Source organism: Lissotriton helveticus, chromosome 8 (assembly GCF_964261635.1).
Source record: "Lissotriton helveticus chromosome 8, aLisHel1.1, whole genome shotgun sequence".
Lineage (NCBI taxonomy): Eukaryota > Metazoa > Chordata > Amphibia > Caudata > Salamandridae > Lissotriton > Lissotriton helveticus.
The window spans coordinates 1,606,423,662-1,606,450,025 of NC_136069.1; the positions used below are offsets into that span (position 1 = coordinate 1,606,423,662).

A 26,364-nucleotide genomic window follows, 5' to 3' on the forward strand; every position below is an offset into this window, starting at 1 on the left:
CTCTGGGATCGCCCACACGCTACATTGTACAAATACAGTACTATACTCAGCTACCCTGTCACAAGTACTGGGGAGAATTGCAGGCAAACTCATGCACCCCACTGGGATGATTCCCGTGTGTTCACTACTGAGACCATTTGTTTACAGTTTTGGGTGAAGAGGGAGGGTAGTACACAACCTGATTGGGGGGTTGGTGTGGGTGGGGGAGTACAGGGGTACTGCTCTATTTATTCTTCCTGCATAGTCAAATGTCACTACTAATGGAACACCACTGTAAGATGCATGCTTCCTGTTGGTTAGTTATTGATATTAGGTATTTTGCATGTCAGTGTTAAAATGCCTTTCCTGGAATGTGAGAGGTCTGAATGACCGGAGAAAGGTCAGACTGGTCCACTCATACCTTGTGAGACACAAAATAGACATAAGCCTCCTGCAAGAGACCCATTTGACGACTACAGCAGCTACTGCACTCAGACACACAACATGGGGGAGGTGGTGGAAGTTGGGTTCTCGAATTACTCAAGGGGAGTGACGATATTGATTCGGAGAGGGCTACAATGGCGGACACATCACAAATATATTGACAGCCAGGGGGGGTATATTTTACTACAAAGCACACTTTACAACACCCCAGTAGTGATTATAAATACCTATGGGCGGAATACAGACGATCCCCTTTTCTTCAACGATTTAGGGCAGAAGATTAGGACTTTAGGTGGAGCACTTTGAAGAATTGCTGAACCAGCTGTACTGCATTTTCCACCGGACATACATCCAGTTGACAAGGACTTGCAAATTGACTGCAACAGGCCAATCAAGGATTAAATACTGCAGGCCATCAACTATCTGAAAAATGTGAAGGCAGGTGGACCTGACAACGATCACTACAAGGCACTAAAGGCAGATATTGAAACAACAGCAGACATGCTCACCCCCATGTTGGGAAGGATCTGGTAAGAGGGATGGGTGCCAGTCGACTAGAAGGAGGAATATCTCATCAAGATTCCCCAAAAAGGTAACCCGAGTAACTGTACAAACTACAGAGGATAACTTTTCTATAAATCCCAGGCAGACAGATGAGAGAACAAATTGATGCTCAGTTGTGAGACTAGCAAGCCAGCTTCCACAGACATAGATCATGCAAATAAATAACAGATTGCAACATTGTGCCTACTCATTGAGCAGTCGATGGAATGGAACACTTTCCCATGTGAATTGTTTTGACCATAAGAATGCATTTGACAGCTTTGGCAGACTGACCCAGTGGAAAATCCTCCAACACTAATGTCTGCCAGATAAACGTATAAGAATCACCAGCACCTCTTACGATGGAATGACCTTAAAGATAGTTCATGGAGGACAACTCACAGACGTCTTACTAGTGAGAATTGGAGTCTGCCAGTTTTGCTTTTCCTGTCTTTTCTCTTCCTGATAGCCGTAGGCTAGATCATGATGACATTCACAGCAAGGAGAAGAAACGGAATCCAATGGAAACCTTGGATGCAGCTCAACGACTTGGACTTAGTGGACAACTTGCCCCTCCTCTCCGATACCTATCTGCAGATGCAACAAAAGACCAACAATGTGGCAGCCACATTAGCACAACTTGATCTCCACATCCACAGGGGAAAACCAAGTTCATAAAGGCTAACACAGCCAACACCAACTGCAGTCACTCTGGACACTGGACGACATTGAGGCCGTCACCTGCCTGGGCAGTGTCATAGACAAGCATGGTGGACCATGATCACATATCTATTGCGACACACACACGCTTAGTCACAAACTCACTGACACACTCTTACACTCACTCACTCACACATCCATTTTGAAATCTTACAGGTTACAGTTTGACTTTATTTTTTAAATACTAGATATGTACTGAAAAAACGAAGGTTACAGGGACGTTAGGGTTAGGAAATATCATTTTAACACACCATAGAAATTTACTGAAAAGAACGACGATTACAGGCATACTATAGTAAGGTTCAGATTTCATTAGTTCAATCCAGTAAAATTCAACAGCAACTATACCTTACACCCCACAATGCACTGCTTATGGCCTCACATATTACATCCCTCCTGAAATGGTCAGTGACATCATTGATTAAATCACTGATGACATCTCAAATTATATCACTGATGACATCTTCCACAGAGCCTCTCTCACACCCACTCATGCCCCATGGAACCCCTTATAAACCTACTCCTACAATCTCACAACTGCTCACATACCAATTCACAGACCCATTCCAGTACTCACACAACTAATAACTCGACCCTAGAGCCCCTCATATAGCCACACACTCATACTGTCCCTCATATAACCACTAACATACTCATACAGTCACTAATGACCCATTCATTCACCAATACAGCTACATACATATCCAGACATTCAGACATTTACACACCCATACATATGCTCTTGCAGCCACTCAAACAAAAATTCAATCACACATACAGTTCATCATACAGCCACTCACTCACCCATATAGGCACTCACACTTCTGCTTACTTATCAATACAGTTTCTCACACACCTACTCACTTATCCATAAAACCACTCACGGCTACTAACTCACCCATACAACCACTCACACACCCACTCTGTCACCCATATAACCACTTACACAGCCATTCAGATACCCATACGATCACTCACACACCGTTGCAGCCACTCATACAGCCTCTAACTCACCCATACAGTCTCTTACACAGCCACTCACTCTCCAATACAGCTATTCAGTCATCCATACAGCTATTCTCATACCCACTAACACATCCATACAGCCACTCAGAAACCCATACAGCAACTCAGACATCAACTCACACACTTTTGCAGACAGTCTCACAGACACTCAGATATATAAATAGTATGGCTAATTACTAGTATAGAAGAATAGTATTTTAACTTATGTTGTAGTTTTGTTTATATCCGTAAATCTCAAAAACATTTAACTCTTGTACTCACAGGGTAATTTCATCTGTGAAGTCATCAGTGATGTCATTTGAGATGTAATCAATGATGTCACTGACCATGTTATGAGTTATGTAATATGTGGGGTCATAAGAAATGTATTATGGGAACGCAAGCTATAGTTAGCTCAGGTAACTATAGCTGCTGAAACTCTTTGGTTTTGTACGAGTTGAAATCTGAGCCTAATTATAAACTCCCTGCAACCCTTGGTTCTTTCAGTGAATTTCTAATTATAAACTCCCTGCAACCCTTGGTTCTTTCAGTGAATTTCTAAGGTTTTTTAACTCTATTTCCTATTTATAACATCCCTTTAACGTTTTTTTCAGTGAATATGCACTTATAGTTTGCACCTAGTATTATTGGAAATGCATTTTTTTGTTTCACCAATAACTTTGGCACCTTTTGATGAAACATTGCAAATGAATGTTCAGCTACTACGCATAAGGTTTTGGGGAATGAGAAACAAATTGTGTCCCAAAATGCAATTTAGCTATGCAATTTCCAAAGGGATTTTCAACAGTACCACAACCAAAACAGCTGAATGGGATTGCACCAAATTTGGCAGAAAGTTCGATATTCTTCCAAAAAGAATGCTTTGGTAATTTGATATGATTCTGTTTAATAGTTTTTGAAAAATTAAGTTCATAATGTATAAATATCTGAACCGTTCGGCTGAAATTCAAAACTTCAAGCCTTCTGATTGGCAGAGAGGGTTTTTTCAGGGTGATCACACTGATTGACTGGCTGCAACATGCATGAAAAGAAATGTTGTAACAGGCATTACAGGAGCCTGTCCTGAAAAGTTTGATTAACAAAAAACATAAAGGGGCTGGGTAGGGATATCCCGACCCCTTAGCCTTAGTGGGGGGCTCCGAGAGGGAGCCCGGGACTAAAATAAAAAAAAATCCTTTTTCTATTTTGGTGTCCAATGGAAGTTCTGTAGGAACCCCTCAGAACCACCAAAGAAAAGGGCAGCCCTGTTTTTGATTACATTTTTCTCGGGTGGGCTGGAATTCTGAAGGCTGTCACATTTTTAAATAAGATTTAAGTGGGTAAGGGGGGTGTACAGAGTCTTCCCTCCAAACCAACCATTCGCCCCAGAAAACCTCATCCCCTATGACCCAATGCAAATTTAATTTGCTGGTGGATTCCAACCCTCGGTCAGCACAATCTATCTTTTTTCCCTGCCCATGCTTGTAAAATCTCTGTCATTTTGGTTGTTTAAAACTGTATATTTTAACTGATATTTTAACATAACTATAAACTCACTATAACCTTTGTTTCTTTTGTGTGAATATCTACATGTGTATTTCATTATTTATCATTAAGTATTATTTAAAATCCATGTCATTATTTTCTTTGTGAGTATGTTTTAGTACTTGTGAGCTGCCTTGGGGATTTCTTCAATGATCTTAGGGCTGGATTGGACAACATTTATTACTGTTTTACCACTTTTAGGGTTATGGTAACCTTAGATGTGTAGTTCTTTAGGAGCAATGGGGTTAGTCTTTTGTGGGTGGTTGACTGTAGAAGCCTGTCTCTTCCCAAACTTATCCTTACTTTTTTGTAAATCCTTTACATTTTGTGTTAGATAATTCCTATTTTCCCATCACTCTACCCCTGTCCTACATCTATGTCTCGGTACAGTGCTTCCAGAGCCTGGCATTACCAGGTCTGGTATTTTCATACCAAGGTATCAAGGACCCAGAAACTCTAGTCTCCTCACAATTACCTAGAGTTGTATGTTCCCTGTCAGGGACACTCAGGAGCCAGCATCTTTAAAGTACATGAGCAAAGAGAGATGTGGAGGCTTGACCAAAAATTGGTCATAATGCTGTCTATTGCTTATAATGTATTCCTGAATTTGTAGACTGTAGATTGATTTTTCACATTATACTTCTGGTTACATACACACAGCCATGTGACAAGGTTCTTTACTACTGCCTATTATTGGTGACACCACCAGTTTTCCTTTGGCACCATATGGGTCATGAAGGATGTATGACATCACAACGCATGCTTTCACAACGCATGCCTTTACAACGCGGTTTTCACAACGCATACCATTACAACGCATAGCGTTTTGGGGTGCTGGATAGTGAATAGTTTAATTTACTATTCCAACTCCAGTCCCCGTGGATAGTAGGGAAGGTGTTGGATAGTAAATTAAACCTATTCCCTATCCTAGAGCGCCCCCCAGTGCAATGCGTTGTAATGGTTTGCGTTGTAAAAGTTGCGTCGTAATGGCACTGCGTAGTAAAAGTTGCGTTGTACAGGTTGTCTCCCGTCATGAACACCTTTTCTAGCAATGCGGCTGGACGAACACCAGAGAAAGGTGAGGTGGTACTAGAAAGCTTCTGACCAAAGAGGCCCTGCATTCATTCGACCAGTAGTGCAGTTGCAGTCTGCCTGCAGCAATTTTCTCCCTGTATACAGGGAAATCCATGTAATACAGAGCCACAGAACCTCTCACAGACAGAGCTGCAGGACCAGAGACCAGGGAGCAACAAGACAGAAACCAGAGTTGGCATCTGATAATGCATTAAGACCAGCAATTTGTGTGTAGGCGCTCTCATGAAAGGATATTTCATTGGATGTTTCATTGGATATATAAGGGCTAAGGAACTTCACAATTAGTCGCAAGTTATCGGAGATCAGAAATTGGGAATGTACTTTCAAAGTAGGCTGTATTGCCACAAGCTCCACCAGATGGACTGAAGCCTCACTTTTTCACATAGTTACGGGTGTCATCCAGTATTAAGATGTGTACTCTACCATGTAAAGATGGTAATCTTAGTTTTCTTCTACCCCTCTTAATACTTGGACTCAGTGTAACTATTTTACACCAGTGTAATTTAACATAATCTCATAAATGTTGCACTGGGGAAAATAATACATAATACTGTAAGTTATGCCATTATGCCCCTTTGCATGCATGATATTACCACTCGGTGGAAAAAAAAGTATCCCAGGAACATGGCCACTGCACAATCAATCCAACCACCAGCAGTATTTCTTTAATTCAAGCGCCAGTGAAAGAAATTTTGCGTTAATATTTTTACCTGCGTGAACCGTTTGGGTACATTTTGAGCATTAAATGCATTTTATTTTATTGTTGTGTTTACACCGAGGGAATTCCATAAAAATGTGAGGCTACTGTACACATGAATGCAACTTCCTCTTCCTGTCCTTAACACTCTCCTTTGTGTTTTCACAGCCTATGATCATTTTGGGTTTAGGTTCTGGAGGAAAAGCATTACACAGCCTTTGTTTGCAACTGCAGTTGTCTCTGTATCATCCAACACTAGTTTTGAATTTGTATTGCATTTATTTGTTACTGCTGACCTAGGGTTTTGAATATGGAGAGTGATGATTTATGATAGAACCCTGCATGTATTTCCCATACATGCCTTTACTCCACAGTCACTACTCCAACTGTGATGTTACCACGCATTACTTTATCACAAAAGTTGTTAAAACAACTTACATTATGGGGGCATTGGACTTTTGAATACTATAAATTACTATTTCAACTCTAGTCTGTGTATCAGTAGGGAAGGTGTTGGACATAAAATCCAACACTAGTTCAACAATGCACCCGCTAAAGCAAGTCATTGTAAAGAGTTGTGTTGTAAAGGAATGTGTGATAACATTGCAGTCAGGGTGGGGGCGTGGCCAGCAGCATGGCCGGTTGAGAAGTGCCTTGCCGGAGCTCCCGACGAGCTGCACACAGATCCGCCGTTTCCATCATCCCCAGTGAGGCACCACGCACACAGACAGGAGCGGCAACACCCCTGGGACTGCCGGAGGTGCACCCACCGCACTATCGGTGCAAAGACACACAGCGAACCGAGCCCGAAGCTCCGACCCGGCGCCTGTCAGCGAGGCCAAGATGGCGGGCGTCGAGTCCGCGAGTCGCTGGTGCGCATAGAAGCCACCCCCAGGCCTGGTGGGGTCGGAAACCGCTGCCTAGAGGACGCGGCGGACAGGTCGGTCCGCAGTGCTAGCTACCCGGAGTGTGACGAACAGCACGGGCAACACCGACAACCGGCCGCCTTTACCAAAATGGCGGCCGGCATTACTCAGAGCTGGTGAGAGGGAGCCGGGCTGGTCGCCTCTGTAATTTCCAGCGCGCACACCAGCTGACTGTAGCTTCGGGGGACGGAACGTCCCTGGTGCATTCTCGGCGGAGCGGCGACCCCGGGAGCCGGCTGGCACTGGACCACTGAGCCCGCCACAAGGACCCGGATCCTGCACCAACATGGCCGCGGTGCTCGAGGGAGGCCCGAAGGAGATGACCGACGCGGGAGTGCTCTGCCCACGGTGAGGCTCCGGAGCACGCGACCCCCCCCCACCTCCCCCTGGCGCCCCACTGAAGACCGGTTTGCTTGCTGCCCTGCTCGCCTGAGTGTCGAGGGGGAGGCCCGAAGTGGCAGAGGTGAAGACGGTGAAGGAGGCCCTAAGCACCCGGCGGTGCTGTGCTCATTGTGGGTGGCAGGTGGTGACACCGCGTCCGGACGGGCATGCGGGACGGGGCCGGGTACGCACTGAAGAAGCCACATCTATCACTGGCTGGAGGTCGGCCCCCGGTGGCGGCAGGGGTCTACAACCTTTACTATCAGTCGGCGTTCCCCCCCCCACCACTGCTCGGCTCCAACTCTACTATTGACTCGTCAGGGGTCTGCAGATTACGGCCCTCGCCCGACGAGAGCGCAGCAATGGGGAAGAGAGACGTGGTCCCTAAAAATGCGAAACAAGGCCCCATGGACAACTTTGCGGCGCCAAGACCCACGGTGGAGCACCACTCTTTGACGCCCGGAGTGCGGACCGACACGGCGCTGTTGATGGAGGCCATTCAAGCATCCAGGACGGACATCCAGGAGTCCCGGGTGGCCCTGGAGGTGAAGATCGGGGAAGTGGGCTCCAAGGTTACACTACTACGGCAAGATTTCCGGAAACTGTCTGAGAGGGTGACGGAGACCGAAACGAGGATAAACGACAACATTGCGGCGATATCCGCCCTGAAGCAAGACATGGCAGAACTGCAGGCCTCGCACCGTCAGCTGCAGTGGAAGGTGGACGATGCAGAAAATAGATCGCGACGCAACAACCTGCGCTTCGTGGGATTTAGAGAGGGAATTGAGGGGACAAACATGACATCATTCCTCCACGCCTGGTTGAAAACCACCTTCCCGACAGCACAGTTCTCCCCATGTTTCATCATTGAAAGAGCGCATAGGGCCCTTCTAGCGAAACCTCCGGAGGGGGCGAGATGGAGACCGGTCATAGCACGCTTCTTGAACTTTGCGGACAGAGATCTCATCTTGAAAGAAGCCAGACAAATGGGGGAGATACGATCGGAGAACACGACCATAATGATTTTCCCAGACTACAGTCAGGAAGTCTCGAAACAACGTCGATCATTCGACTCTGTGAAGGCAAAACTGAGGACTCTGGACATTCGATACATGCTCCTTTCCCCGCTAAGCTCAAGGTGATCTACAAGGATAAAGCCATCTTCTTCTCACACCCGGAGGACGCCTGGCAATGGCTTGAGGAACGCCCTGTACTGAACAGCAGAGAAGCCGCGTGGGGCGAGAAGCCATGGAGAGATCAATACGGGAGAGGACACGCTGGGAAATGCCGAAACCACAGAGACGGAAATCACGGAGAGTGAGAAAGTTGACACCGGCGACCCCATACCGATCCCGGGCCACGGAAGACATTCGGGGTGGTGGATCGACGACACCCGCAAATAACTCAGTGGCGGGCTCAAGGTTCAGTTGCCTGCGCAATGGTATCCGATCTGAAGGAGATGAAGAGGAAGAATCGGAGGGCCGCGCATCTGGGGGAGAGGAGGTGGTGGAGGACTTGATCCATCCACTAGTCAAGGAAATCCATCACTTGGAACAGGACTCCTCAGGGCGATCCGGCGCGCCTGTAATGGACACTCAGGACTCACACTCGTGAAAGAAGGTGCTCTGAGAGTCATGGGATTGCAGCACGACATATGGGAGCACGCAAGTTACCACGCCCTTCTACGTTCTTTAAACTTCTCTCACTGTTTCTGAGTTTGTAAAGGGAGGGATGTGTGGGAGGGCGACAGGCCTTCACCTGCGGATGGTTTGGTCCTTTGGTAGGATGCAACTGGAAGGGGGGGGAGGCGGGGAGGTGGGTGGGGGGGATGAAAAGTTTTTGAACTCTCTCAAGTTGGGGGAAGGAGAGGGCAGAGGGAAGGAGGGGGGTTACTTGCACTAGATTCATACAGCAGCGCACATTGAACCCATGTACCACCTGCACAGGCCGGTATTGGACCACATGCAATCACCTCACAATCCAATGGCAAGTAACGTAGCCACACCAATAGGGGCGGATAGGAAAATGAGCATCCTGACATGGAATGTCAACGGTTTGGGTTCTAAAATCAAGAGGGGACTGGTGAATGCCTATATCAAAAGGGTCGATCCGGACTTTACCTTCCTGCAAGAAACTCACCTCCGGGGTACTGCATGCGCTTTCCTCGCTAGGGGGAGACACAGGGTATTGGCACATGCGGGATACACATCGGACTCCAGAGGGGTGGCAATTATCGCCAAAATAGCTTCCCCATTTTGCATTACCCGCACCTGGCTGGACCCCCAAGGGACGTACGCTGGAGTGCAGGGCACCTGGAACAGACGCTCCTACACACTTGTCTCGGTATATGCACCACCCAAATTGCAACCACGTACTCTCACGGCGCTCAACCGCATACTCTTAGAGACCTCAGATACAATACAAGTGGTGGGTGGGGACTTCAATGACGTTATGGACACCCAACAGGATAGATCAGGAGCGGGGGCCAGAGGCGAGAGCCAGACAACACTCTGCAGCCAGATGTCCGCCATAGGACTTACAGATATTTGGAGGTGGCTTCACCCGACACTACAGGCATACTCCTACTACTCCGGGGCTCATAAGGTGTTCTCGCGCCTTGACTATGTTTTTATGTCCCGCCAACACCTGAGGGTAGATGATGTTGCTGAATACAGGTCCAGGGGTATTTCGGACCACTCGCCGTTGTATGTAAGGGTAGGACGAGACCAGGCTAGACACATGGGAACCTGCCGCTTGGCGGCCTGGGATTTACAGAATGCGACCCTACTTAAAGGTATACGGGCTGACATTAAGGTCTATTTGGCTGAGAATGTGGGCACGGTGGACTCGAAGGTCACTCTATGGGAAGCCCTGAAGCCAGTCCTTAGGGATAGGATAAATTCTAGGCGGGGTGAAGAAAGACGTAGACTCCAGGCACCCTAGAACAGACAATCTTAGAAAGAGAAAGGGAATATCTAACCCAAAAAAGCGACGAGATCCTCAGGAAGCTGCTGGATGTCCAGACACAGTATTAGGGAATTGGTGAACGAAGAAGCAAAGACCCAGGCCCTTGCCACCCTCCACAGGCTATATGACGTAGGGGACAAGTCGGGGAAACTTCTGGCGTGGCTCAGCAGGAAAGAGAGGGCGGCGAGATGGATTGATGAAGTGCGAGACGGTAACGGCGTTACTGTACACACGGATAGGGAGATAGCCAAAACTTTTGCCACGCACTTTGAGGCATTTTATGCGGCACGTGACCTTGCCACGCAGGAGGAGGCGTTCTGCTACCTGGATGCTGCAGTTCTGCCGTCCCTCCCCCCTGAGTCAATGGAGGCCCTAGAGACGGCCATAACGGTGGATGACATTACCGAGGCCATTGCCAGCTTGAGGCCCGGCAAAACCCCGGGACCCAATGGCTTCCCGGCAGAGCTCTTCAAGCTCTTCTACTGTCGCTACACCTTGGGGGACTCTTTGCAGGCGTTTTTGAGGAGGGAGAGCTCCCCCCTGACCTGTCGAGGGCAACGATCGTCCCGATTTATAAAGAGGGCAAACCTCGCGAGGATTGCGCCTCATATCGACCCATCTCCCTACTGAACACTGAGGTGAAGCTGTTGGCCACCATCCTGGCTACCCGACTGCGAACTGTTATCACGGATCTGGTACATCTAGATCAATGGGGATTCCTTCCAGACAGGGCCACTAAATTCAATCTTAGAAGGACCCATAACTGGTTGCAAGAGGTGCGGGCCGTGCCGACCCCCACTGGTTCCTCTCTTTGGATGCTGAGAAAGCGTTTGACGCAGTGCACTGGCCATTCCTTTTCGCTATTCTACGTAAGTTCGTCTTTGGTCTCAATTTCATGCGGTGGATACAGCTCCTCTACACTGCTCCGAAGGCCAGAGTGCGGGTGAACGGGACTCTGTCCCGAGAGTTTCAGATTCAAAGAGGTACTCGGCAGGGTCCCCCCTCCTGTTCACGCTTACCATAGAGGTACTGGCCGCTAGGGTCCGACAGAACACTGACATCCACGGTTTTACAACCGGTGCCACTGACTCGATGCCTGAAAAAATCTCACTCTACGCGGACGATGTTTTATTATACATAACACAACCGGAAATCACGATCCCAGAGCTCTTCTGAGAAATAGACAGCTACGGCAGGAAGGCTGGTCACAAAATAAACTGGCACAAGTCAGTGCTTTATGACCCTGGGGGAAGCGATAGGTGGGGAACACTGCCGGACGACCTTCTGACTACTACCGAGGGCTTCCAGTACCTCGGGGTATTCATTACCGTGAACAAGGCTCTCTCCTTTAATAGGAACATAGAAAGGATCATACTTAATGCAGTGGCGGATATGACCCGGTGGAGACAGCTCCCGCTGACTCTCCTAGGGAGGGCGGCCATTTATAAAATGGTCACATTGCCAAAATTCCTCTACGCTCTGCAAAATGAATACTATCCGATACAAGCATCGGTCTTCTGTAGGATCCATGCAGACTTGAGATCCTTTCTCTGGTTAGGTAAACAGGCTAGGGTGGCTCTGTCCACTCTCCAGAGACATCAGTACAGTGGCGGGATCTCACTCCCAAACCTAGAGGCCTACTACTGGGCGGAACATCTAACGCCAATAAATGATTGGTTCCATGCCCCAGTGGATCACCCAACATACGCACTAGAAAGAGCAACAATGTCGAACAAAAATCTATTGTGTTTCCTCTATGGGACTCCGGGGCGGACCTCCCTCCTCCCAGCAACGCAAGTGACGCTACACGCGTGGAGGACGGCCACCCGTCGTGTGGGATGGGACAAAAAGCCAACACGACAGACGCCACTGTGGCACTGCCAGTGGTTAACGGAACTCCACAAACTAAAAGGCTTCCAGAGGTGGGATGAAATTGGCATCTCCACCATAGGGGATGTAATTGCCAAGGGGGAATTCAAATCATTTCAGACCCTTAAGTCAGACTTCGGGCTCCACAACACACAGCACTTTAAATATATGCAACTTCGGCACGCTTGGCAGGCCCAAAAAATCACGCTAGTAGACATCCCCGAATATGCACCTCTAGAGGGGAGGCTCCTGCAGGAGCAGATACAGGGGAAGGCAGTATCACTGACGTATAAGACTTTGACTAACCATATGCTGGGGGATTTGGCAAAGCTCAGGGCCACATGGGAGGCGGAGGTGGGAGAAATGGAGGGCCTGGACTGGGACACAGTGCTGATGCATCCCCCTGAGGTAGCTGTCAAGTCCCGACTGCGATTGATCCAACTCAATGTACTCCATAGAACCTATTACGACAGGCAGCGACTCTGCAGAATGGGAAAGGTTGAGGACCCCGACTGTCTTAGATGCACTCAGGAGATTGGGGGTTTTTACCACACGGTATGGTCATGCAGTGTAATACAAGCATACTGGTCCCAAGTGTTCAAAGAATTGGAGGAGGTCCTAGAGGTCCCGATCACGCAAGAGCCCAAACTAGCCTTATTGGGCATGACCAACGAGGTAGACTTGACACGTCCCCTTCTTATATTCCTGGTCTTGGCACTAGTAGTGGCAAAACGAGACATTGCAAAACATTGGGGAGCGCCAGAGCCCCCGACATAGAGGAATGGAGGAGGGGGCTTGATATCTACATGGCAGCCGAACGGGTGACATATAAGGCCAGGGGTTGCCCCAAACAATTCCGCAGAGTTTGGTCTAAATGGAGACGATACAGAGGACTAGATGGAAGGATGTGACTGTGATCCCATGGTTGAGGGGGAGGTGGAGGGCTGGGTTTGAGGGGACAGAGTTAATGTAAACTTGCTACATAAAAATGCGCCGGGGGACTGCCGTACACTGCCTAGGAAATGTGATGCAGATCTAGAAAGCGAAATCACTGGCATCGGCAGGGAGGGGGGATGGGTGGGAGGGTGCGGCTGCTGATGGGTTTCTTTCTGCATTTAGTTTGATGGATGCAAGTATCATGGTTTTTATTGTTCAAAGGGGGGGGGAGTTTTTTCAGCAACAGGGGAAAATCAACAAAAATAAGAAAAACTGCAGAGGTAAATATGGGCCCTTGAAATGCTTTGAAGAATACATTGGCCTATGCAAAAGCGTTTGATTGAAAATTGCCGCCCGACCTCCGGGGTGTGGGTTAAATGGCCGTGTACCCACTTGGGAAGCATGAGAGGCGCTATACGCGACGAATTTGAAGGTGCCTGATTATTTGTTCCTTGATTACTGTGAATCTGCAATAAAAAAAAACAATAAAAAAAAAAACATTGCAGTCAGGGTAGTGACTGGGGAGTGAAGGCAGGTTGTGATTTTTCCTGTTGGGTAAAGGATGTTTCCCGGCAGGACTGAGTGAAATTAAGGTACGATGGACATTTTGGGGTTTTGGATGCTGAAGTTATTAATAATTACACATTTTACTTGTGTTTTGGTGAAACACCCAGGGGCAAATTTACAAGCCCCTATCACCCCCAAAACATCATTTTCTGTGACATTGTGGTGGTGATAAGGTCTTCACCTTATTTACAAGGAGTGTTAAGCCACTTATTGTGGCCTAACGCAGCCTTGTAAATACGGCTCCCTTTCATGCTATACTTAGTGTGAAAGGGAAGGGCAATGGGTGTTGCGGTGGACGTTTTACCGCAACACCCATTTATTTTGACGCTGCCCATATTTACAAGGGTGGCATAATTTCTGGGGCAGCTCCAAAAGTAAGACCTGGGTAAACCTGTTTTTTTCCCTGGTGCAATAAGCAGAAATGTTGCTATTATTGAGGAGGCACGTGTACCATGCAAAGGAGGGATGATAAATAGAAGCATAGGGGTGCATGAAGGAGACAAAAAAGTGAAAAGAAAGTTAAAAAATGTGAAGTGGACTAGAATAGAATGAATATGGTTTGATTAATGAAGACAGCTACAAAAGAGCATGCTAGATTCTGAGAACAGCTTACTGTTCAAAAACGATGTGCACCTGTGCCAACCATCATGCTGGTTTGCATGCTATTATTTGTTTTAGTCTGAAATGCTTATTTGTGCCATGTTTGTGCGTGAGGCCCCAGGATCTGTATTTTACATATTTTCCCAATTTTGTATTTCATCTAATAATACTAGTAGTAATTGTGCAATATAGTAACTCACACCCACTCACTTACCTTTACACACAATACAATATATATTCAGGCCCTCTTTTATGTGGATTTGGTGTGCTGCCCCATACCAAAGTAAAAGGGCAAGAATGCACCATATTTATGCACTATGTTGCATCCATGTAATTTCCACCTGTGCTATTGCAATTTCTGCAGCTTAGCACCCATGCAGGCACCCTTGTACCTTAGTGCAAGAGGGCCTGTGTTGTCGGCAGGATTGTTTTTGCCCAGGAAGTGGCCCTTTAATGCAGAGAAACAATCCTAATAGGCAGTTTCCTCTTTCTATGTGTGCTGCATAATGCAGCACACATAAAAAGAGGACACAAAAAAGAGAAATAAAGTAATTTCTCCTCATTACTCTTCGCATTAGGAGGCATAAGTATTTGGCACTTCCCCTGGTTTGCATGGTCTTGTAAATCTGGGGAAGTATCAAAATCCATGGGTGTTGCATGTGAACACTGTTGTAAGGTGGAAGGTACATAGAGGTTTATTAGTCAAGTTCCAAGATAGTAGTTACAGGTTCCAAGCTACTTCAAGAGCTGGTTCAAAGCTGTAACAGAGCCCCACCAGGAGCTGCATCTTCGCTGCTCAGCCCACTCTCACCAACTGTCATCCTTCCCATCCACCAGGCACACCAACATTCCACGCAGTCATCACTCATTCCAAGGTTCCATACATACACACATACACACTGGCTGAGCAGCATAAATGTAAGTACAACATATCCTCTCTCTTTATGGAAACAATCAACAAAGATTAGTTTTAACTCTAAGAGAGAGCAACATATGTCTGTAAACAAAATGATACAACATTGCAAACAGATCAATTTAACTATAAAGAAGAATGAAAGTGGAAAGAATTGTGAAGCAGAGCAAGATGAGTACATATTGCAGAAGAACGAAGAAGGAAATGAAAAGTATAGAAAACCAGCAAGGAAAGAGTGCAAGCAGGAAGATATAGCTAGGCACATCCCCTTCCCTTGGGAACATCATGAAGAAAATATAAAATGCAATAAGTAAGTAACATGCTCATAGTGTGTGGGAATGGGAGAAAAGTAGAAATGAAGAAGATGTAAAATTCAAACTAATCACCCATTCTTACATAACACACACAAAAGAAAACACTGCGCAAAACTAACAGAATGGGGAAACACCCGCGGTGTGTAAACACCAAACCATTAAGTATCCTACACAAATGAGTTCTTGGTACACATTAATGAAGTGTACACAATAATCATGTAAATAAAAGATTTCAAAGGTACAAGAGTAAAGGACACATGTGTACAATAAAAATGAAATTTTTTTTGGGTGCAAGGCCTAATGTGTATTTCAAACATAGATAAAATCTAGGCACCGCTTTAACAGAGGCCAAAGTATGGGTACATCGCCCAAAACACTACAAAACCAAGGCGAGATTATGGGTCACTGCCCATCCCACATAACCAAGTATATGTGCATAACAAAAGAAAATTGGTGCATAACCCAAAACACATACCAAAAGTATGGACCACTGACCAACAAAGAGGCCAAAACATGGAACAACTGTCCATCGCGCATAATCCAATAAAAGTGGGTACAGAGCCCAATGCGCATAACAACAAAATATGGGTGCACAATTCAAGGCACTTAGCCCAAAACACATGCCAAAAGTATGGATCCACTGTCCAACAAAGAGGCTAAAACATGGACCACTGTCCATCGCGCATATTCCCATAAAAGTGGATACAAAGTCCAATGCGCACTACAACAAAATAAGGGTCTACAGTCCATTGTTCATCATGAATGAATGAGTAAACACAATAAAAACTAAGAAGAAACAGCAATTCACACTAGTGGATGAAAAATGTGGTACGAGTAAATGGTAATACTGAAGCTAGGTAAAATCAAAGACCATGTAGAGTGTGACAGTGAGAAGGGTGTGCGCACCACCCACACTGAAGATTAGGCCGAATGTATGGAGACCAGCTCCCGTACACAACTACCCTACAGGAAAAGTATAAGTTAATACACTAGCGATACCACAAACAGTCCAACCTGGAACAAATGAAGCTCTCACGAAAACATACCCACAGTAAAACACTCAATTAAAGTGCAAATGAAAATAGTGTAGTACCACCATAACATAAAACAAGGACTGTGATCAATTTCTTCTTACTCAGCCATTGCTAAACACAACACCATCTTCCTTAGATCATTAAATAAATCATTAAAAGCATATTAATAGGCATGTTAAATAAATGTACATAAACAGTTAAGGTGACAATGTTTTGTGAGCAAACTCCGGTGAGCGAACTCTCTCACCCGAGATCTTAAAGCAATATATTAGCTTTTCCATAGATACTTTGAGTAGCTGCAGCAAAGTGCAATGTGATGAGAATTCAAGATTTGCTGGTCTGGCAGTCTGTCTATAGAGTAGCGCAGAATACACTTTTTCTTTGTCTCAAAATACCTTAAAAACAAAGTTTTCACAAATACCATATGCCAGAAACAGCCCCGATCCGACATGTCGATTAATGACTTGCTGTGGTGTTGTCATGGTGATGTTACCTAAGATGGCCCCCAACGTCGTATTTGCGTCCTTTCTACGGAAAGTTGGGCTTACTTGTGATGTAAGTGCTGTTTCCATCGGAGATTGAGCACAAACAACCTGTGACGTGGTATACCATCAGCTCGAGGACTGTGAAGAAACAGTTGGACAGCTCGCTTGAGCCCACATTGCAGGTAACGACTTTCAAGTTGGCTTAACAATAGGAATAAAAGTTAACTAAAGAAACACTGACAGTACATTCCCAAAGTCCGCTGATAAACCTATTTCAGTTTGCTTAAAGGATTCCAAAATGCCGGCAATAAAAAAAATATTTGTTCGTTTTTATTTTCATACTTGAATTCTGCGACTTCCACACACAGGACTGGTATGCTGCCCAAATCGTCATCTAGATGCTGCAATTACGCTGTCAGAGCATAAATCACTTTTAAAACCGTAGATAACAATATTTCCATTAGTTTGAAGGCGGAAAATGGAGTACACTGGCAGGCCCACTAGATGGCACTAAATGCTCACACTGTTGGATAATGCATACTCAAGCTAAAAATGTGGATGAACGATCTCCTTTAATGCCGAAAGGCAGCAAGTTTGCATTCCTGACACAGTCTATCAATCTTAACTTTGTAGTCAAATGCAGATAAATGATTCTTAGTGACGTTTTTGGAAGGCTAGAGGCTTTGGTGTGAAACAGTGACTGATAGCCTTAAACGACACAACAACATTTCTTGAAGTTGCCGACTGTTTACACACACTTCTTTTCATTAATGCCTTCCTTTCCTTCAAAGGTGATAAACACGAGGAGTGTGAAGCGCCCGGAGTAGGCTGTCCCGATAGTAATGGACACTGGTGGGGCTAAACGGGCGTTCTTCTCCTTCTTGTTATTTTTTTCCTTAAGACTGCTTTATTTTGTTACTTGAATTAAAAAAAACGTTCCGTACAACTGTAGGTTTCCTCACCTTCAATAGATGAACGCAGGTTTCTCACCTTCATTAGGTTGCTTCCCAAAACATACAGGATTTGATCCCAAGCGTCGCCAAAATGTTGTAAGGTGGAAGGTACATAGAGGTTTATTAGTCAAGTTCCAAGATAGTAGTTACAGGTTCCAAGCTACTTCAAGAGCTGGTTCAAAGCTGGAACAGAGCCCCACCAGGAGCTGCATCTTCGCTGCTCAGCCCACTCTCACCAACTGTCATCCTTCCCATCCACCAGGCACACCAACATTCCACGCAGTCATCACTCATTCCAAGGTTCCATACATACACACATACACACTGGCTGAGCAGCATAAATGTAAGTACAACAAACACCCACAGCACTGCCCATGAAATGCCTCCGGAGCGCAGAGCAAGGCAATGCAGTATTTTGCTCTGATTTGCCTTTCTTCATATCTATGAGGTAATTCAAAGTTAAGCATAGGGGCTTTTTGTGGCCTCATAGATATGATTTTGTAGTCTGCGCTGCCGAAGCATCACAAAAAGTGTTACTCTGGCTCTGCATGAGGCTCGTAAACATACCCCTCAGTCTGCAAGTGATTTGTTGATTTTTGTCACCCGACTTTCCACCCCACTTACTCTTTATTCTCTATGTGTCTTCCCTTGTATACAAATAAATCTAAATAAAATGTATAAAACAATTCCATATAAAGATAGGGGGCAGGTGCCTTGCTGCAAAAGTATCTGGTTCTGTCTCTTCTAAAATTAAATTTACTTCACCCAATCTACCTCTTTTGGAAATCACATTCTAAAGAACTTCACAAAGCAAAACGTATATTTATGACATCTTTTTACCTCTGGATGTTTCTTGGAAGATTCTACAAAACAAAAAATAGGAAACAGAAAAAAGGAACGTTAATCAATATTGCAGTTAATAATATATGGATTCCTTATTGATAACACTGTTATCAGCAGAATTAATCACATCATGTCAAAGGTATGGCCTCTCAACCTTCATAATCCTTCATGCCTAACTAGTATTAAGTGACATTCAGAGCTAAAGTTTGGTTCCCTGCCACATGCTGGCAGCTTGTTTATAGATAAATTCCACAAATAATTGAAACTACCAATTGTTGCCCTCATATAGAAAAACCCATGAATAGATTGGATGCCGGAGAGATTAGCAATGGTGAACAACATAAAAGACATCTGCCTGCAAAGAATCTATTTCAGTTCATCTTGGAAATATTTTCCAATTTCTTTTGTTGTTGTCATTTTACTAATGACAATTTTGTTCATGTCAAGGTTGTGTGGTATCCCTTCTTGTGCTATATTATATTGTATTGTAATGGTATTTACAGAGCAAATTTACAAACCTACTGATGCTGTACAGAGTGATCTGGTGGTATTTTAATATAATGTTTTTTTACTTTAGTGAAGTCTCTGGCCCAAGGCCCATCGCAGGCCCTAACAGACCCAAGCAGGAAAGATGCCACTGAAATGACACTCTCAATCTTCTGCCCTTCACCTGATTGCTCCAGTAGGAGGAGTTAAAAATGAAACAACAGATGATGGTGATAACCTCCAACTAAAGGAAATCCACAAATCTGTATGCTCTGAGTCTTAAAAGCCAGAGGAAAAGGGGTAGGTTAGAAATGCAGTTAATGTGCTTTAATGTGGAGGGTTGTTGCTTTACAGCTTACTGTTATGGCTTAATTTTCCTAGAATGTTGTTGTAAATACACTTAGAAATGCAAGAAAAATATACACGATTAGAGCACCGACTAATCCCCCATGCATTTGTAAATACATTTGCAAAGAACACATTTGTGTAAAAGCATCATACAGGTATTTTCCTACAATAGAACTGAAACTTCCTCTCCTACCCCATGAAAAGATGTTTATTAATCTACCTCATGGATAAAGGTAACTCAATATAAACTTACCAGTGCAGGAGATAAACGTCAGAACAATGAGGACAACAAATAGCTTCATGATGAAAGAGATGTTTGAGCCTGTTTCTGCAATACTCAGCTCAGTCTCAGGTGAATATACACATACAGAGCTCCTATAATTATATAGAACCTAGCAGCCTACGTTCCTCCCACAGTCACATGACAGGTCTATCTTCAATATTAACAATACTTTCTACATTATTTGCTCAGACACCACTGTTCAGAAGACATCCGCTTTCAGACCCATGTGATGTGGAAAATGAATCACTGTACCAGACAGGCTCCAAAGTAATGAAAGGTAAAAAATACAATCACTATTTGCTTTGAAAGTAAATCAATAGCTATGTTCATGCATACATAACCCTCACTCTCCTATTAAAAATGTACATTGATTTTCATTCTGTTTACATCTTCTTTGGGGAATATCTTGAGTATTCACAGTGCAGCATGTGAGTTAGTGTGGATCATGGATGACATTCTTCCAGGGATGTGTTGAGGCACACATTCATATGTTATAGGGGAGGAACATATATAGTCTGTTCTTGTCACAGCTACACCTGATGGATGCATATAGCTAGTAATTCAGAATGTGGTGCCCTGATGCTGTCCATTTTCACAAACAGCAACTAGAAAAATCAATAAACCCATTAGAAAAGCACCGCACCGTAGCCATTACTTGACAACATTCAGAATGTACATTTTGGACAGTAAAGAACCAAAGACACTTTATTATTTTCAAATCATATAGAACTGCTTCCTTGATGCTGATTCTTGCTTCAATCATTTCTCACTCAATGGCACTCACTGTTTATCATACATCAGGATGAAACACTGAATAAGATAACTGAACATCTAGCACAGTCCTTCAACATGTGCACAACACTTGTATGCATCCATGGGGATGTCTAACTCGATGTATAGATGACTTTTGCCCACATGCATCAAACTGAATTGTGTGAAAAATGTACTTAAAGTTTAATTTCAAGGGTGCGGAGGGGATGGGGGTTCCTTTGGACCCCCCCTGCACCCTTGAAATTGGATCGCAAAATGAGAATGCCTTCCAATTGATTCCTATAGGCATCTAGGCCCATATGAATCAATGTAAAGGGATTCCTTATTTGCGATTCGCAAAATTGGGAATCGCAAATAAGTAAAAATAAGGAATCGCAAAACAAAATGCGAATTTTTAATGCATAGGTATTTGCGATTTCTAAATTGCAATTCCTCAATTTTCGCAATTTAGGAATCGCAAATACCAACAATGATGCATGTGGGCAAAGGTCTTTGGTGCTTTGAATAGCCTGAAACCACTGGAGCTACCTGGCATTGAATGCTGCAACCAGTTGGTGATTCGGTGATAACACACTGCATCTGATAATACTGATTATTGATATGGCAGTGTAGTACATGTAGTATGGATTTGATTAAATCCATTGTAGTCACCAACCATTTGTCCTTTCTTCCCTTAAATGTTAATGCCCTTACACACTGTATAATGAACAAGCATTTGCAATGCAATAGGTCTCGCATTTGCGACAGTTGGAGCTATTTGCATTGTAAATGACAGTGCCTTTTTATGTTTTGAAACCTGAAAGCGGTGCCTATAAACGTTGCTTAATAGAAGCAAGGCTGGCAGTAACTGTGCTTCTTTTACTTCCAGCCTTGCTTCTCGCAAGCAACAATTACAACTTATAGTACAAAGTGCTTGTTTAGGCACCGCTTGCACGTTTTCAAAACATAAATAAAAGGCACTGTCATTTACAATGACAATAGCTCAAATGTTTGCAAATGAGAGACCTATTGCACTGCAAAGGCTTGTTTTTTTAGTCCCTGAGTCTAACACCCAGGCATCAGTGAGCATGGAAGTTGCCTTAATAACATAAAGCTGCAGTCCTTGCTGAGGTGTATGGAGAACGCTGTGGTTGTAGTGTAGTAACATTTGCAGGCTTGGGTTCTGGTAATGTGATTTAAATAAGCAAGCACAGGGGAAAGAGGAAAGGGTGGTAGTGAGGAGCCGAGAGAGAGAGCCCAAGACATGTAAAGGAGTATTAGGCGATTGGGAATCAACCTTGGGACCGGCTTAAGACCTGGGGTTTAGTACTTCAGACACGGATCCTGTAATTCTGATCCAATCACTAAAACTCCCTAACTTTTAATGCGCAGAGCAGTAGTTCTGTCACTTTAAGAGGGTAGGTAGAGCCCGGCAGACTACTTTCGGCCAAACACACACAAAACCATTTGGCAAATAAAAAAAAAAAATACTCTTTGCATTAAAAAACAGCCATCGCTTTTCGTTGCTTTCTTTGCTCTGGCACAAGCCCTGCTCTATTTGTTACAAGTTACTCCAAATACATAGGTAACAAGGAAGGAGTGTGAAAAGAGCAGAGTTCGGCTCAAGGACAGAGAGTGAGGAGAAGAGCAGCTTGAGGCACAAGGATAGAGAATGAGGAGGAGAAGAAAATGTCTCAAAACAGTCACGCGCCATTGAGTCACAGTTTGTCTTCCTGCGGTAAAGTCAAACATTGCATTTATGCGGTAACATCAAACATTGTGTTTATGCGGTGACATCAAACTTAAGCCTCACTTCTATAATAAAATCTGCTGGGTCCTGTTTCTTTGCAGAATCCCTGTGCGGCAGACAGAAGTGTAAATAATACCTCAGTTTCTCCTCCACGTTCAACATTTAATTACACGTGTACACACAAGGAGAGGGGGAGTTCACAAGAAATGCTAATGCATGTGGGTTTCCCCCCTCGGTGAATGCATTTATCACCCCCTGGGCATTAGCAGCGCCGGCTTCTGGGCTGGAGAAGGGGACTTAGGCCAGGGATGGGTAATCGGCACAAGGTATAGATTATTAGGCCTCCCTGGCGACTAATTGACTTATGTTGGCGTGAGAAGACGAGAGAAAGTGCAACCATTAATGTTACTTTCTTATAACAATACTTTAAAAAGCGCTGAGTCCGTCAGATTGCTGCCCTCCCATCATAGGATCTCCGTAACCTAGAAAGTATATACAATTTTTTGTGTTTATATTTATTAAATCGGTACGAGATCGGGGAACTGAACCGAAAGCATTTGGATCTAGAAAGCATGAGGCTTGGGGATCAGGTAAACACTGCCAGTGTAACACTTCAGGGTAACTCCAAGGGCGCAGCTACCATTGATGCAGCAGGTACAGTGCCACCGGAGCACTGTAAACCCTGATTAATGCTGCAATTTTTCTACCCCTTCAGCAGTCAAAGGGGACACTTTCCTTCCTTGCAGGGCCCAGGACATCTTTGCCGCGCTACCGGTAACCTCTGACATTTATTAACACCAGGCATGGAATGCACCAGCGGTAACTCGCTTAACACCGCTGCATTCTGCAGTAATGATGGCGGTAATGGTACCACTGCTGCCAGAAGCGCTTAAGGAGGACTAAAGTTCCTACGGGCCCTTACTGCCATGGACAGCGCTTTGTTTCTGTCCAGTGAGGTGTGCCTTAAAGAGCAGAGCAAGAAATACACTCACAAGAGGTACGCGTCACAGCAGTGCAGCGCCGAGAAGCAGGACAGGTAGCACAAGGTTAACCGTTGTAGTGCTTCTGGGCACCGCAGCTGTATACGTCTGTAACCATCAAAGGGTAAATAATACAGTAGTGCAGCACTGAGAAGCACTACTGGTGGCGCAAGATTAATCAGTGCACTGCTGCAATGTAGTGCTGTAGTATTACTGTGTAACCATTAAACAGTAAACATCACATCACAGCAGTGCATGAGATGCCCTACTGCAGTGCTGCATTGCGGCAGTATAACTGTGTAACAATCAAAGGGTTAATTTTAAATATCATCAGTGCAGCGCCGATAAACATGACTGGTAGCGCAAGGTTAACTGTTACAGTGCTGCGGTGCATAACTATCAAAGGGTTAAATATAGGCAGTGCAGCACCGAGAAATACAACTAGTAGCACAAGGTTAACCGCTGCAGTGCAGTAGTAGAACTGTCTTCCTGAAAGTTAAACATCAGTTGTGCAGCGCAGAGAAGCACGGCTGGTAGGACACGGTAAGCAGCGCTGCCGTGCAGAAGTATAACTGTGTAACCATCAAAGGGTAAACAACACAGCAGTACAGCGCAGAGAAGCATGACTGGCAACACAAGGTTAACCACTGCAGCGCTGCAGTGCAGTGTAGCAGTATAACTGTGTAACCAAAGGGTTAAATATAATCAGTTCAGCACCGAGAAGCACGACTAGTAGCGCACGGTTAACCGATGCAGTGCAGTACAGCGGCAGTGTCCTCCTGAAAGAGTTCAATATCAGCTGTGCAGCGCAAAGAAGTACAGCTGGTAGCACACGGTTAATCACTAATGCGCTACAGTGCAGTGTAGCACTACAACTGTGAAATCATCAAAAGTTTAAATATAGTAAAGCAGTAACGTTTACTAATGGCATAAAACTGTAGCGCGTCTTATGCTGCGGCGTACATTAGTAAATAATCCGAAAATGAGAGTTATTAGCAGTCCAGTGTAGCGCAACGATGCAGAGACACTTAAATACCTACAGATGAAGCCTCACGAAGTTGCCAAATCGGAACAAGCTGTTACCATGCCATTGCGTGAATGAACAAAAACAAGCAAAACAGAAAGCAACTTCACATCTGTCCTGGGGAGGAGACCTGGGAGGGCAAAGGCTGCCGGCGCATGCGTGGTACCTGCAACTTTAGCGTGCCCTGCGGTTCCTGCCCATTGGCGGTGCGTGCAGCCGTGGCAGGCAGCGCCTGGTCCCTTCCGGGGCTCCCGTGGTGAAGAGAGAGCCCCAGCGCCAGAGAGGAAGAGTGGTACATAGCAGTGTGGGGCTCACATGCGTATGGAGAGAGCCCCGCGTCATGCAGCCAGAAGTGTAGAGGAGTTGGAGTGCTCCGGCCGCAGCCAGCCAATGTTCAGGATAATCCCCCCCAGACCCGGTGAGTGGGGGATTCTCAATTTCTGCCGATGACGGCACAGTATCAATGTTTATATCCTGAGCGGACCCGCCATTGCAGGCCACTCCAAAGATGGGGCGAAAGAGAGGGGCGAAAGTGAAACTGCATGCTGGTTTGCCTGGGAAGCGGGACAGGAGATGTGCGCGTGCCTGAACATGCTTGTCCACAGACCCCAATCGCCTGCACGTGCCCCTGTATGTACCACTTTGGAGGCAAGTCGCTGACAATAAGTCTCGCTGACGACAGCGCTTTGCGCGTCCTAAAAAGGAGGTCCACATGTTTCCAGGTGCCAGAAACTCTGATATAGTTATTGTGAGAAATGTGGTTGTTGGTTTAGGTATGCGTGATCCCTTCTCAAGCAAATGCCACAATCAGGGTGAACTACAAACAGTTAATATATTAACCTGTGCTTATCCCTCTGGTGGCTTGGCACAAAAGTAGTCAGGCTTAAATTAGAGGTAATGTGTAAAGTATTTAGCCGGCACTCAAGCAGTAATAAAGTGGAAACACCACAAAGGAAAAATCACACACCAATTTAGAAAAAATAAATGACAATGTAATAAATTACACAAAAAAGACAAAGATCCAGTCAGTACTAGTGAAAGTTAGTGCCAACCACAAACATTTAGTCGCATGAGACTGGGACAAAGTCAAACATTATGGCCGACCATGATGGAATGTGGTTGGCCCAGTCTCCGATTATCTTTGGACTTAAATGAAATTTCAGAGAAAAATATACGAGAAGGCAAAGTTCAGTTGGGCAAGGCAGCCTGCATTGTGGATTCACAGTGGAGATTTCCACATTCAGACTTAGCCTCTATTTTGAAAGCTGAAAATCTCTAGAGAGATGAGGCTGAAGGCTGTAGCCAATGTGGTATGTACATGGCCAGATTCCCTTCCAGAGAGGAGCGGCTGATTCGCTGCTCCAGACAAGAACAGAGTGGGTTCTACGTGAAGTATGGCTGACAGCAATGCACCTTGGGTGGATCGGCGAACAGGTAGGTCCTGGCCTCCTCTCAGTTCTTAAAGTACATTTTGGCCGAGGACTGGAGGGGCACTACTTTCAAGGTTCAGACTCACTCAGGCTTGGTCCAGGTATGGGTTCAAGATGGTTGGAGCCTTTTACATCCCTGAGGCTCTAAACAAGAGGGCAGTCATATAGCTCTTTGTGTTGCTCAGGTAATCTTGTAAGCAGAGAAGCAGTTCTCAAGCAGCAGGACACTCCTCTGACTGAGGGCACAAGGCAGGAGCTGCACAAATGGCAGCCCCCTTGATGCAGCCAGGCAGTCCTCTGGAATACACAGACGGTCACATGAAGCAGGGAAGTCCTCTGAGACTCCTCTGCAGGTCCAGAAGTCAACTGATAAGTGTGTGTGAGGGTCCTATATTTATACCTGGTGCCAGCTTTGACATGGTAGAAACGTCTGAAGTTTTTCCCCCACATAAGTGACTTGGATTTGCTGCATCCTTGCCCAAGTGCCACTGGATCTG

The 26,364-nt window shown here is 45.3% G+C and overlaps 1 long non-coding RNA gene across 1 annotated transcript in view; it reads right to left on the reverse strand.

The window, feature by feature from the left end:
• The window catches only part of LOC144772084 (uncharacterized), a 154,002-nt gene extending 134,011 nt beyond the window's left edge, over positions 1-19,991 (reverse strand). The window contains exons 1-2 of the long non-coding RNA XR_013599638.1: positions 19,904-19,991; positions 18,814-18,836 (exon numbers count right to left, since the gene is read on the reverse strand). This is a non-coding gene — a long non-coding RNA (uncharacterized LOC144772084). The remainder of the gene's footprint in view (positions 1-18,813; positions 18,837-19,903) is intronic.
• Between the last annotated feature and the right edge of the window lie 6,373 nt (positions 19,992-26,364).